Source organism: Amblyomma mixtum, chromosome 4 (assembly GCF_055824585.1).
Source record: "Amblyomma mixtum isolate Tamu chromosome 4, ASM5582458v1, whole genome shotgun sequence".
NCBI classification, from domain to species: domain Eukaryota; kingdom Metazoa; phylum Arthropoda; class Arachnida; order Ixodida; family Ixodidae; genus Amblyomma; species Amblyomma mixtum.
The window spans coordinates 103,164,401-103,177,123 of NC_143015.1; the positions used below are offsets into that span (position 1 = coordinate 103,164,401).

The 12,723-nt window shown below is 51.1% G+C and overlaps 1 pseudogene; it reads left to right on the forward strand.

The window, feature by feature from the left end:
* Positions 1-323: 323 nt before the first annotated feature.
* Positions 324-11,787, forward strand: LOC149347659 (uncharacterized; annotated as a pseudogene).
* Positions 11,788-12,723: the final 936 nt, after the last annotated feature.

Below are 12,723 nucleotides of genomic sequence, written 5' to 3' on the forward strand. Positions count from 1 at the left end.
ACTGTATGCAATCAACAGGCAGAACAATTAACTAAGATTGTGTTTCTGGGCCCCTTTAAGGGCCGTCAAGCGCGCGGTTTGACAGCCATTTTGAGTCTCCTTCGTCATCTTCTGTGGCAGAGGCTGGAGCTGCACCGCGTGGCGCCAGTCGTCTGGAACCGTCTTCCTTTCCACTGCATGCGTTTTGTAGGCAATGCGCAGGCGGTTTAAGGGGCTTTTGGCGGCTGAGGATTTGTTCAACCGCAGGTAGTGATTGTGGAAGTGCGCCTCGCGTAGCTCCTCAAAGGTGTTGGTCATCGATGAGCCGTTGACTGGACGTCGTGATGGGGACGTCGAAGGTGCGCTCTGCAATTTTGCGGTGGATCGCCTCTAGTGCATTCTTGTCACATTTCTGCAAGTGGAGATGAAGTACCGTATTAGTCACAGACGAACTGTGGCCACAAGACGTTTAGGTAGATCAGACGATAGGAGAATTTCCTAATTCGGTCCGGCAACACTGGTCGCCGGTGTCGTCCGCCATTAGCTTGGCGACGGCTCCCGCTGCTACGCTGCTTTGATAGCCTCCGCGTTCACCCTTGCTTTACTGAGCCCATTTGGACAGTGTAACTCTCCTTCCTTAGCAATGTCGTGGACCAGAAGCCTCTCTATTATTCCGAAGAGCCTGATCACCGACAGAATACAAGCTTACAGCGCTTCAAGGAGCCTCGGCAAGCGGAACGATGACCGCAGCCACAAGTTTGTCGCCGAAAGCTACATTCAGTGCGATTCCATCGAAACGTCATCATTCACTATACGGTAAGCTGCCACATTGTGCGACTGTGCTTTTATTGTTTTCCAGCGCTCTTTGCTATATAAATGATCATTGTGTTCTCTAAACTGTCATACAAACTCTCATTCTTTATGGGGCTGCACTGGAGAGCAGGCATGGCTAGTTAAACCGAGTGCCTGCTATTTTTTCACTTCGTTCGTGCTGTAAGGAATGTTAGTTACTTTGATCGTCTTTTTTTATTTTGCAGTGACTGCACGTTCGTGCGTGTGCCCGCTCGATGCTTTAGAAGCCAGAAGACTGCATCGCATTATCAAGTCAGTGCTGTGATAACGCAAGACGGCTTCATCGAAGGCTGCACATGTGAGTGCGCTGCGCGGGGAGAACGGTGCGTGATACCACGCTCCGGCATTGCTGAAGTCTATTGTGCTACTAAAGGAGCAAGGATACGAAGAACTGCCGCCTGAGTTGTCTTGCACGGAACTGCCGCAGAAGTGGAGGCGACCGCGTGGAGACAAGATCCGTACGGCCCGATGGTCTGGAGTGTGCCACGGCTTCTCGACTTTACGAAGCGCGCAAAAAACCCAGGCTTGCAGGGGATGTCAAAAAGGCTGCTCTGAAATTCGGACGAGACCTCTCAGCACTGGAACCAACCCCATTTTCAGAGCACTTGCAGGCAATGACAGTGAAAACAGCAAATTCTTCCTATGGAGAAACTTGCGAAGGGAGTATGTTATGGTGCCGGAAGCCATTAGTGCCTCACCATTTCTCAAGCCATGTTAGTACAGACATCAAGTTGGGTTCCACAGTGAGAGGCGCCGACTCTGTTCCACCAGAACCAGCTATAATCCGTTCAACATCAGTGTATGTGGCTTCAGCTCAACACCTGCCACCACCACAGAAAGCCATAATTGAGGTAAATACACATGTCGCATTTGAATAATGTTTGGTAAGAAGAATGTGGCTAGTATGTCCAAAAAATTTCCACAGCTGCAGCTTTGAGTTTTATTTTCTTAAGTGCATATACCATACGTGCGTATAACGCAGGATGGTGTATTAATATGTTAAAGTGCTGAATGTAGCTACTTATTCTGCGTAAACATATGTGCACATATATTTCAACCATCATGCACAGCAAATTGTTGTTGCTCTCAAATACAAATCTGCTAGTCGAAGCAGAGCTGCTGCTGGAGTCTACCTGGTTTTACCTAAGCAAGCATATTATTCTGTTTTTTTTTGCAGTCACTAACTCTCACCATCACCGAGGCTCTTCAACTGGAGAAAAGTACCCGTGGGCAAAATAAGAGTGCTGCATGGAAGGCAGTCCGCCGTCAACCATCATGCACAGCAAATTGTTCTTGCTCTCAAATACAAATCTGCTAGTCGAAGCAGAGCTGCTGCTGGAGCCTGCCTGGTTTTACGTAAGCAAGCATATTATTCTGTTTTTTTTTTGCAGTCACTAACTCTCACCATCACCGAGGGTCTTCAACTGGAGAAAAGTACCCGTGGGCAAAATAAGAGTGCTGCATGGAAGGCAGTCCGCCGTCAACGGCTGGACCGTGGAGACGCTAGAACGCGAAGGGACGCATGCCATATCGGCTCCGTCAAGTGTCGCTAATTCTTGCGGCGCATCAATTCGGCCTCTCTTAAAATTTGAACGAGTGGATTCCTAACATCACCAGGACTCTGGAGCCACCAAATTTCACCAGGTGGGCCAAATTTTCGCATTGTGAGGGGAGATTTCCATTTTGCCGCGAGGAGTGGACGCTACGCCTAACGGCTGCGTCGCTCCCGCGGCGGTGACACCCTCGCTAGTTCTCAAGATGGCTTCTCAAGCCCCTCTCAGGGGCTACGACCCTTCCGAAATGGCCTGGACGACTGTTCCAGCTACCCAACCTGAAGCTCCTGCTGAACCTGCCCGTTTCGAGCACGAGGAGCTCTTCCAACTCGTCAACCGGCGGGGCAGAGCCGGCTCCAACAAGCAGGCTGCCACATCGCCGGCCTCCCAAGCTACGCAGCAAGGCCTCACACACGGGCCTGCCTCACCACCTAGAAAACAAGCCCAGTCGCGTCAGTGGAAGCCCCGTCCTATGCCACAGATGCACCCTGAAGACTACGTTGTCATCCTCAAGCCCACTGTCACCGCCGACCTACGGAACACCTTCCGACGTGGTGAGTTGGGCAAAGCTCTGAACTCGCACCTCGGCATCTCTGCTGCCGAGAACATTCTCAACATCGTCCCCGCCTGGGAGCAGAATCTGCTCTTTGTAGGCGTACGGAATCCGCACCTCGCCGATCACCTGATCGGCGATATCAGTTTGACCACGAGCAAAGGCACCCTGCCCGTACACGGGCATTTGAAACAAACCGGAGACGTATGCCGCGGCGTCATCGGAGGCATCGCCGACGAGGAAACCAGCGCAACGCTCACCGCCCAAATTGCCTGGCGAGGCGGGCAGATTGCCAGCATTCGCCGCCTTGGAAAATCGTCCATCGCGGTGATCACCTTTGTGGGAAAGGTGGTCCCGCGGTACGTCCACTACAACGGGGAACTTACCCCCGTCCGAGAATACAAGCGAACCGTGTCCGCCTGTGTAAAGTGTGGTACTGTGGGACACCGCACGGACACTTGCCCCACTCCGAATTCATCTAAGTGTGGCCTTTGCGGCCAAAATGTTACTTTGACGCAGGATGGCCCTGCGCCACATGAGTGCCACCCAACATGTGCAATCTGTGGACTAGCCCACCCCACGGGCTCGAAAGATTGCACGGCAAAATTCCGCCGACTTCATCTCGCCGGTGTCAAGCCCTCTCGACATGGAGGATTCGAAAAGCCAGAGTCTGGAAACAGACAAGATCCCACCACCGGCGGAGCCATTGGCGGCGCGGTACGTGGCAATAACGCCACCGGCTCGCTCGAGGAAAACGTCAACGCGGCTTCCTCATCTCCCGGACTGAAGTCAACGGGAGAGAAGAAGAGAAAGGAGAAAAACAGGAAGAAAAAGCAGCATATCATTAGCCCATCACTCTAATCTGATTCCACAAGTGGAATCTGTTACATATCTAGGTGTTACTTACCATCCAACCTTAGATTGGAGCCTTCATATCAAGAACAACGTGCGTAAAGGAGAACGCGCTCTAGGCCGGATGACACGAATTGCCAATAAAAGGTTTGGGATGCGCCGCGACACATTATTGTTACTTTACAAAGCTTATGTAAGACCTATACTTGAATTTGGTTGCGTTTTGTTCTCTGGTAGCGCAAACTACAAGGTCCAACGCCTAATCTTACTGGAAAGGCGCGCTCTACGTCTCTGCCTTGGTCTCCCAAAATCAGTTTCAAACGCCCTGCTTTATCTAGAAGCCAGTATGCCCGATTTAATTTCCCGCTTTCAAATACTCACGGTGCGAACTTTCCTCAGGTCGTTGGACCCGATGACTAATGTCAGTACTCCTATTTTTGTGTCTCAGAAGGCCTTATTTTTTTACCATCATTGGCCGCGGTATAAAATGCCACAAATTACCTTAACGCAGAAACTTTTAACCCCGATTGGTGTTGATCTCAGTTCCTTGCAGTGGGTTGACGACACGCCGGCACCAGTGGAATTCCATTTTGACCACATCTTCCCATCTCATGCGAAACACATGCCCACAAACATTTTAAACGGCATTCTTTCTGGTCATATAGCGGAATTCCCCCATCATGTGGTGCTTTCTACTGATGCCTCCGTCAGCGGCCAAAAAGCTGCAGTTGGCATCTTTTCGCAGGATTTGGCATGGAGCTATTCTGTCCGAATCCCAGATTATATCCCCATATTCTTTGCGGAATTTTTGGCTCTTGGAATGACCCTGCACAAAATTCCGTGTCATGTATCTCATGTTATCATCCTGGCTGATTGTTTGTCAGTTTTAGTCTCCCTTGAAACTTCCCAAAAATATTTTTTGTGCCGCTTCCTGCGATTTTTTGTCCCGTCCACTTTAAAGGAGGTAAGTTTTGTCTGGGTTCCTGGTCATGCAGGCATTCATTCCAACGAGGTGGCTGATTATTTAGCAAGGTCAGCTCTTGACGGGCCAGTAACGCATCCCGTCCCGAATTTCAGTCTGCTGGCGATCTCCAGGTTTCAGCGGTTCCAACACATATCAGCCAGGTTACGCGATCCCCTACTAAATACTGCTGATTATCAGCACTTAGCGTATAAATGGAACGTCCGTTCGTGTAAAACCAGGCAGTGTGAGGTATCAATGACGCGACTGCGGTGCAGGATTCCCAGTTTAAATTTATACCTATGCAGATGTGGGTGGTCTCCAACAAACCTATGTGACTAATGCGGGGTCGTTGAATCTGTGGACCATTTCCTGCTCTACTGTCCAAAGTTCGCACTTCAGAGAAAGATTTACCTGGAGGTCCCTCTCTCCAGGTTAGGGCTCCCGTTATTTATGCCAGTGTTGTTATCGTTCGGAGCGAGCGCCAAAGGATTTGCTTTGAGTTCAATTTGTGGGAATCTACATGATTACATAATTGCAACTGGTAGGTTGATTTGCTAACTCCTTTAAAAGTCTCGGCGTTTTTTGTTTTTTTAATTATTATTATTCTCCCCAAAAGGTTCTTTGTTATTTCACTTCAAATATTCTTCTGTCGTTTTTCATGAATACATTTTTCAAAATTCACGTTTAATCCTATGAAAATTTTTTTTATGTATACCACTACACCTTGGCCAATCCCCCCACGTGGGTATGTGCCATTATAAAGAGGTGAAGAAGAAGAAGAATAAGAAAAACAGTCACCGCCACCGCCCTCTAGCGGAGACTACGCCAAGAACTTTCCCACCCTCAAACCAAGTGGCGCTGCCGGAGCCCGGGCCCCGGCGCAGCAACAGCACACTCAGGTGAGCAGCTGGGCAGGGGTCGCTTCCTCTCCTCCCTCCCCTTCGTCCACTTCCCCCTCCTCGGCTTACGGCGTAGATGTCGAAAGCCGCCGGCAAAATGAGCAGCTTAGAGCACAGATCGGGCAACTGCTCGCCAAAATTCAAAATTTAGAAGAAAAGTTAGCTGCCGCGACGGGTATCCCGAGTTCCGACGCCATGGAGAGTGAGCCCGAACTGGCGCCCGCGTTCGCGTCGGCAATGGCCGCGATGGAGGCGCGTCTCACTTCCCAGCTTGAGAAAATGGTGGAAACGGCTATGAACTGCATGCAGTCCAAATGCTCGACATCGGTCCCTGCAGCCATAAGCCGCTGCATGAAATAAAAAACTACCCGGATCAGTCGGCGGTTCGAGGGGATCCGAGCCTTCAATACGCACAAGAAAATTATTTGCAATCCCAGAGACGCGGTATCGCAGGACTCCAACGCCACACCCCCACCCAGTGCTGGCTTTAGGCCAGAGTCCAATCAGGCCCCGTCTCTCACCTCTAATCCTAATGATGGCGGCACGGCCTAACAAGCGTTCCCCTCATCCGAAAACACACACATTGGTAACCGTAACGCAGTGGAATTGTAGAGGCTTCAAGGCTCGGGAGAAACGCGCGAACCTGCGCCTCTACCTAGAAACTTTCGAGGCTTTACCCGCTGTGGTCGCCCTCCAGGAGCCAGGAGCGGCGGCAAAACTGACTAACTACGTGACGTTCCAGCGAGACCCCTCGTCGTGTCTCCTCGTACACAAGTCGTACAGAGCAACCGAAATCGACCTCGATCTCAACATACCGTACTCGTACGCTATGGTAAGGATCCTTCCCCTTCGCCGATCGGATCCTCCCCTGCACGTACTTAATGTATACTGCTCCCCGAAACTGAAGCGAGTGACCTTCGCGGACCTCTTTAGCCGTGAACTTAAAGAGGCGGGTCGCGACCCCCTACTGATTGTGGGCGACTTCAACGCCCCTAGTCAGCTATGGGGCTATCGTAAGGAGGAAGGGAAGTGCGCGGACGCATGCTGGCGGAGCTGGCGTCCACACTGGGCCTCACCCTCCACACCGACCCGGCATTTCCTACCCGCGTAGGCAACTCGGTGACCCGAGACACTTGCCCGGACCTCACCTTCACTCGTAACATAAGACACGCAGACTGGATCAACACCGAGGATACCCTCGGCAGCGACCACTGCATCATCAACACCACTGTTTATACACGCCCCCTAAAGCGCCCTACCACACTAGCACGCATCCCCAATTGGACCACCTTTCGCAAAAATTTCTCATCCGACACCAATACGAATATCACAGAGCAAGGATACGCAAACTGGTCCCGGTCAGTCATATCGCACCTTCGCTCCCACAAGAAGCAGATACAGCTTACAGAGGTGGTCACGGACGCGGACAACCACCTCCTCCACCTCTGGGAAGCGCGCCGCGGCCTCACGCGCCGCTGGAAGCGCCAGAAACACAACAAGAAGCTCAAAGCGCGCATTGCGGACCTCACCCGGCAGGCAGCAGAGTACGCGGCCCAACTCGCTGACTCCAACTGGGTAGATCGCTGCAACACGGCGGCGAGGCAGATGTCGAGCCGCAACACGTGGCGGCTTTTCCGAGCCCTCATCAACCCGACACATACCCGCACAGAAACGCAGAAGCAACTACACAAAGCCATGCACGCATTCCAAGGAAATACAACCCAGTTGGCACAGGCGCTCCGGGATCGCTACCTGTGCACAACGCAGGACGCCCGCAGATCGGCCTACTCCTACGCCGGCAGGGAAAACTCGGAGTTGGACAAGCCTTTCCAGCTTCACGATCTGCGGGCGGGTCTGGCCAAAATGAAGAGGGGCACCACGCCGGGTCGGGACAAGGTCACCGTCAAACTTTTGGCGAACCTTCCTGATTCAGTGTACCAGTGCCTTCTAGAATACATCAATGCGATCTGGACGGGGGAAACCCCGCTCCCCATTGACTGGAAGACTGCTCTTGGCACCTTCATCCCGAAGGCCGGGAAATCGATCGACACGAACAACCTCCGCCCCATCTCTCTCACCTCGTGTGTGTGAAAATTGATGGAGACGATGGTGCGGGATCGGCTGTCCGAGTACCTCGAACAACACAACACCTTCGCGGACACCATGTTCGGATTTCGCCCACATAGATGCGCACAGGATGTCCTGCTCCAACTCGACCGCGAAATCTTGAACCCCATTACACACCCCCAAAACGATAAAATTGTCCTTGCGCTCGACCTGAAAGGAGGGTTCGATAACGTAACTCACGAGGTCATACTCACACATTTGAGTCAAACTCACTGCGGCACCAATACCTTCAATTACGTTAAACAATTTCTCACGGACAGACTGCCCTACATCCGAATACACCTTTCCTGCTCGGCACGAGGGGGACTCCACAAGGCGCGGTGCTGTCCCCTCTGCTATTCAACATTGCCATGATGCGCCTACCCGCCCTGCTTGGTGCGGTCGAAGGGGTCCAGCACGCGCTGTACGCCGACGACATCACCATCTGGGCTACGCAAGGACGCCTGGGGGATATGGAGACCAGCCTGCAAACGGCCGCCAGCATAGTGGACCGCTATGCTCGAGACTGTGGTCTGCAATGCTCCCCGCAGAAATCGGAATTCGTGCATTTACGTCCCTCGCGCACATGCTCGACCCAAATCAATCTCTCGTTGCAAAGCGGTCCCATTCGCGAATCCAAGGAAATCAGAGTCCTTGGACTCTTCATACACAACCAGCGACGCTGCGACACAACACTCGCCAAGCTCCGGCAGGTGGGGGACCAGGTGGGCCGCATGGTCCGCCGGGTTTCCAACAAGCGCGGTGGGTTACGATGCAAAGATGCCTTGCGGCTGGCGAACGCATTCGTGACCAGTCGAATCTTGCATTCGACTCCCTACCTCCACCTGCGGAAACAGGAGGAGGATTCCCTCGAGGTCATCCTCCGCAAAATCATGAAACGAGCGCTGGACCTCCCAGTTTCTACCTCTACCAGCCGCCTTATGGCACTGGGGATAGTGAACACTTTTAGGGAGCTTCGGGAGGCCCACCTCAACAACCAATACACTCGTCTCACAAAGACAGGGTCGGGTCGCCGCCTTTTAGCCAGACTACACATCCAGCACACTCAATTCACAGAGGAGAGATGCCGCCTTCCCGTACACTGGAGATGCGCCCTCCACGTGCGGCCTCTCCCCACCAATATGTCCAAAGAGGATCATAATGGCAGGCGCCTGGCGCGGGCGGAAGCCTTGGACCACCATTTTCGGAGCAAACCAGGAGGCTTCTACGTGGACGCGTCCGGCCCGGAATCCAGGGGATGGTACACGGCCGCGGTCGTCCACGAGGGTAAAACAGTAGACGCCCTTACTTTCAAGGCCCAGTCACGCAGAAGAGGTTGCCATCGCTTTGGCAGCCTCTGACACCTCCTCCAAATACATAATCACCGACTCACGAGGGGCTTGTCGAAACGTCACGCAAGGGTGGGTTACTCCCCTAGCTTATCATATTTACCAAAATTGTAGCCGAGACTCGGATCCCGCGCACCGATCTATCGTTTGGGCTCCAGGTCACCAAGGCGTCCACGGAAATGAGGCAGCCGACGCCGCCGCCCGTGCGCTCTCTCTCCGGGCATTTCCCACGGGACCCGACGCCGACCAGGACTTCCATTTCAATCCGATTTACACTTTTAAGGAATGCGATTATTACAAATCCACGCACCAAACTCTTCCCACCCCATGCAAAGGGCTGGGGAAGGTCATAGAGCGGGTACTCCTGCGCCTGCTCACCAACACGATGTTGTGCCCGGCAATTCTACAGCATTTCGATCCTAAATTCGACGGGCGGTGCTCACACTGTGGGGAGGTGTCTGACACCTACCACATGGTGTGGGCCTGCCAGCAGAACCCATCCCTACCCCCTATCCCGAACCCCACCCGAGAGGACTGGGAGGCGACCCTGTCCGGTTGCTGCACCCTCGAGGCCCAAAGGGCCTTAACAGAGCGCGCCCGGGCTGCGGCAAACGCCAATGGTGTGCCTGACCAGGCATCCCACCTAGTGGTTGTAAGGGCGTGACCCTTCAGGTCACGACCCCCAACACCTCTCTCTATGATTAATAAATGTTTTCACCACCACCACCCCGTCAACGGCTGACCGCATCCAACTTTGGTGCAGTTATGAAGCGGGAGAACTCGACAGTGAAGGGGCTCAAGAACTTGACTGCCGAGAGGGACCTGTCACGAGTTAGTGCAATCCAGTAAGCACCATTTTTACATGTAAAAATAGTCTTGTGCTCAGACTAATCCTTGCATGCACTGCTTTTAAAATGCATCAATCTTTTAGGATGACCTGTTGCAGTGTGTTACATTTTATGACGCCTTTTTCTGGTATGGACACAAGCCGGGACATTGACTCTGTAGTAACGGTTTGGTTTATGGGGTTTAACATCCCAAAGTGACTCCGCCTATGAAGGGGCCTGTAGTAATACATCACATAATCGCAGGAAGAGGGCAGTAAGGGCTAGTTGATCTGCCATGAAACCTTTAGCAGCGCTGTGAACAAACACTGGTAGCATGAAAGCATGCAAAAGTAACGAAAAGTTCAGTGCATAAAATAAAACTCTTTATGAATATTTAGTGCTCCCTGCTTTTGTACATTCTTATTCAAACTTGGACATGAGAAAAATATTTCTTCCATCCATGCACAGGTTATTTCGCCATAAGTGTTCATGCCGTCTTGTAACAAACTCGGTTCATTTTGACAGACACACATTCGAAGGCACTTCGATACAACAGCTTCACTCTGGTGCAACAAAGTTTAATACAATTATAAGATAGGTAATATTGTTCGGCATGGGTTACTTAATGATCATATTTCTGCTTTCACTGGCAGCCTTTCTGTGTGAACTGGAGATATTGCTTTTCAGTGCAGTGTGGATGACTATTTTTGGTATCTCCATTTCAGGTACGGCATTTCAAATGAGCAGCAAGCCATACGCCGATATGTGACGACAATGCAGGCACTGCAGCACGATGTGGAGACTTTTTTTTGTGGATTTGCTGTAAGTCCAGCTTGCCCATGGCTGGGAGCCTCACCAGATAGGATAGTCTGGGACCCAGAAGAAGGCAGCCATGGAATTGTTAGGTCAAATGTCCTTACTCAATGAAGGATATAGATTTCCCGAACATAGAAGGGTCATGCCTTGTGAAGGACGTGACCGGAGTCATCAGGCTTCATCGCCACGGTTTTCATTACTATCAAGTTCTTGGCCAAATGGCACTAACTGGCCTTACATGGGCAGACTTTGTTGTCTTTTCACCACATTTCATTTTCATCGAAAGGATAACGTTCGATAAAACTGCTTGGCAGCTATGTAAAAACAAGCTAGACAAATTCTACTTTGACAAACTTCTCCCATTTTTGGCAGAGCAATAAACTACAGGTCATCAAAGGCCGTGGAAAATGATAACACAACTGCTTCACTGTCTATTACATTTCGACATGAAACATATACAAATGATATTAATGTCTTTTATTCATAGCCTTAGTCGTTTTGGGACGTTAAACCCCATAAACCAAACAACCTTTTATTCAGATAGCGAGGTCTTGGATGCAAGGGAGATGTGCTGTGCCTGATGGAGTCCAGGCATTCTATACATTGAATCGAGCATGCCGCATAATAAAACATCGTACAGTAACATCCCTTATACATTTGCAAAGAAGGGAAGAAAATGCATACATCTACAGCGATGAAAATACCACCAATTAGTGCGCATGCATTATTCAGTATCGTTGCACCCTATAAGCGGGCTCTGGAGATTGGTCAGAAATGCACAAACAGCCCACATTTCATTGATGACAGGCGCTATGGTCAGTGGAACCGGCCTGTCGATGATGTGGAATGCTTTGGTGCGCTGAATACGCCTCTCAACATGAATCCTTAATTTTGCTATTTCTTGTGTTCCGGTTACTTCTTCTGCTGTGAAAAAGTCTCTCCGTAAAAATGGGGGATTATTCAGTGCGACACCAATCTTACTAAGGAGGTCATCTATATTAAATCCCATGTCAGCCATGACTGTGTCTCCAGGCTGAAACTCGAGCTTCAGAAATCCACATTTCTGCACCAAGTCCTTGTCAGAAATCGACCCGGGAAATCGTTTCGACAAGAAAGTGATCGTCCCATCTGGTGCCATAGCTCTGTTGCATCTATGATTACTCTAGTACTTGAGTACCCCTGTGTGGTAAACACAGCTGGCATTGACTCATTTACTTCTTCTCTAGACATCCAGAGGTTAAGCTGGCCTATCTGCAAGTACATGAAGCTAATGCAGGTCGCGCACAGCCTAGATACTATTGCCAGTGAAATCCTAAACCTGTAGGCAGGTCTTTTTCGAGCCGACCAAGACGAAGCCCCACGAGCACTAAGAACAGCTGTTCCTAGGCAGGCAGCAAATGGGGCCTTCCAGCATTGTTAGTGCCCTCCTTATAGCTCCTTGACCAGGCCTTAACATTTTCGCAGTTCTCCCCTGGATCAAGGAAATCATAAAAGCTTATGAAAGCCTCTTAGCTTGGAAGGCCCGTGTAGAATGCTATGTATTCAGGGCTGTCTTTACAACATTCAATGGAAAATTTTCGACTCAGTCGTTTTTCAAGCTGTACATTTTTAGCTTCTACAAGCTCACCTTCACGTTGCACCCTGTAGAAAGAGGCTTTCGCTAAGCTCAGTTCCTCTGCCTGGCCCTTAAGCTTTGCCTCAAGGGTTTCTATATGTGCCATCAGAGCTTCAACTTTTTGCTTGAGGTCCGCCATTTCCCGCGAGCACACACAATCGCACGCAGGGTCGTCACCGATGCTGCTCGATGAGCTGGCCTCGGCAGGAATGCTCCCGTCGCCCATTTCCGCCGCCTCCGGTGGCTCGGTGACAACATCGGTGGGCGGCACAAGGTCGGATGTAGCGGCACTAGCACTTTTGGTGGCAGAGTTTATGCTGCATGAATGCCTGTTTCGAGGTTTTAAGGCGAAATCCTT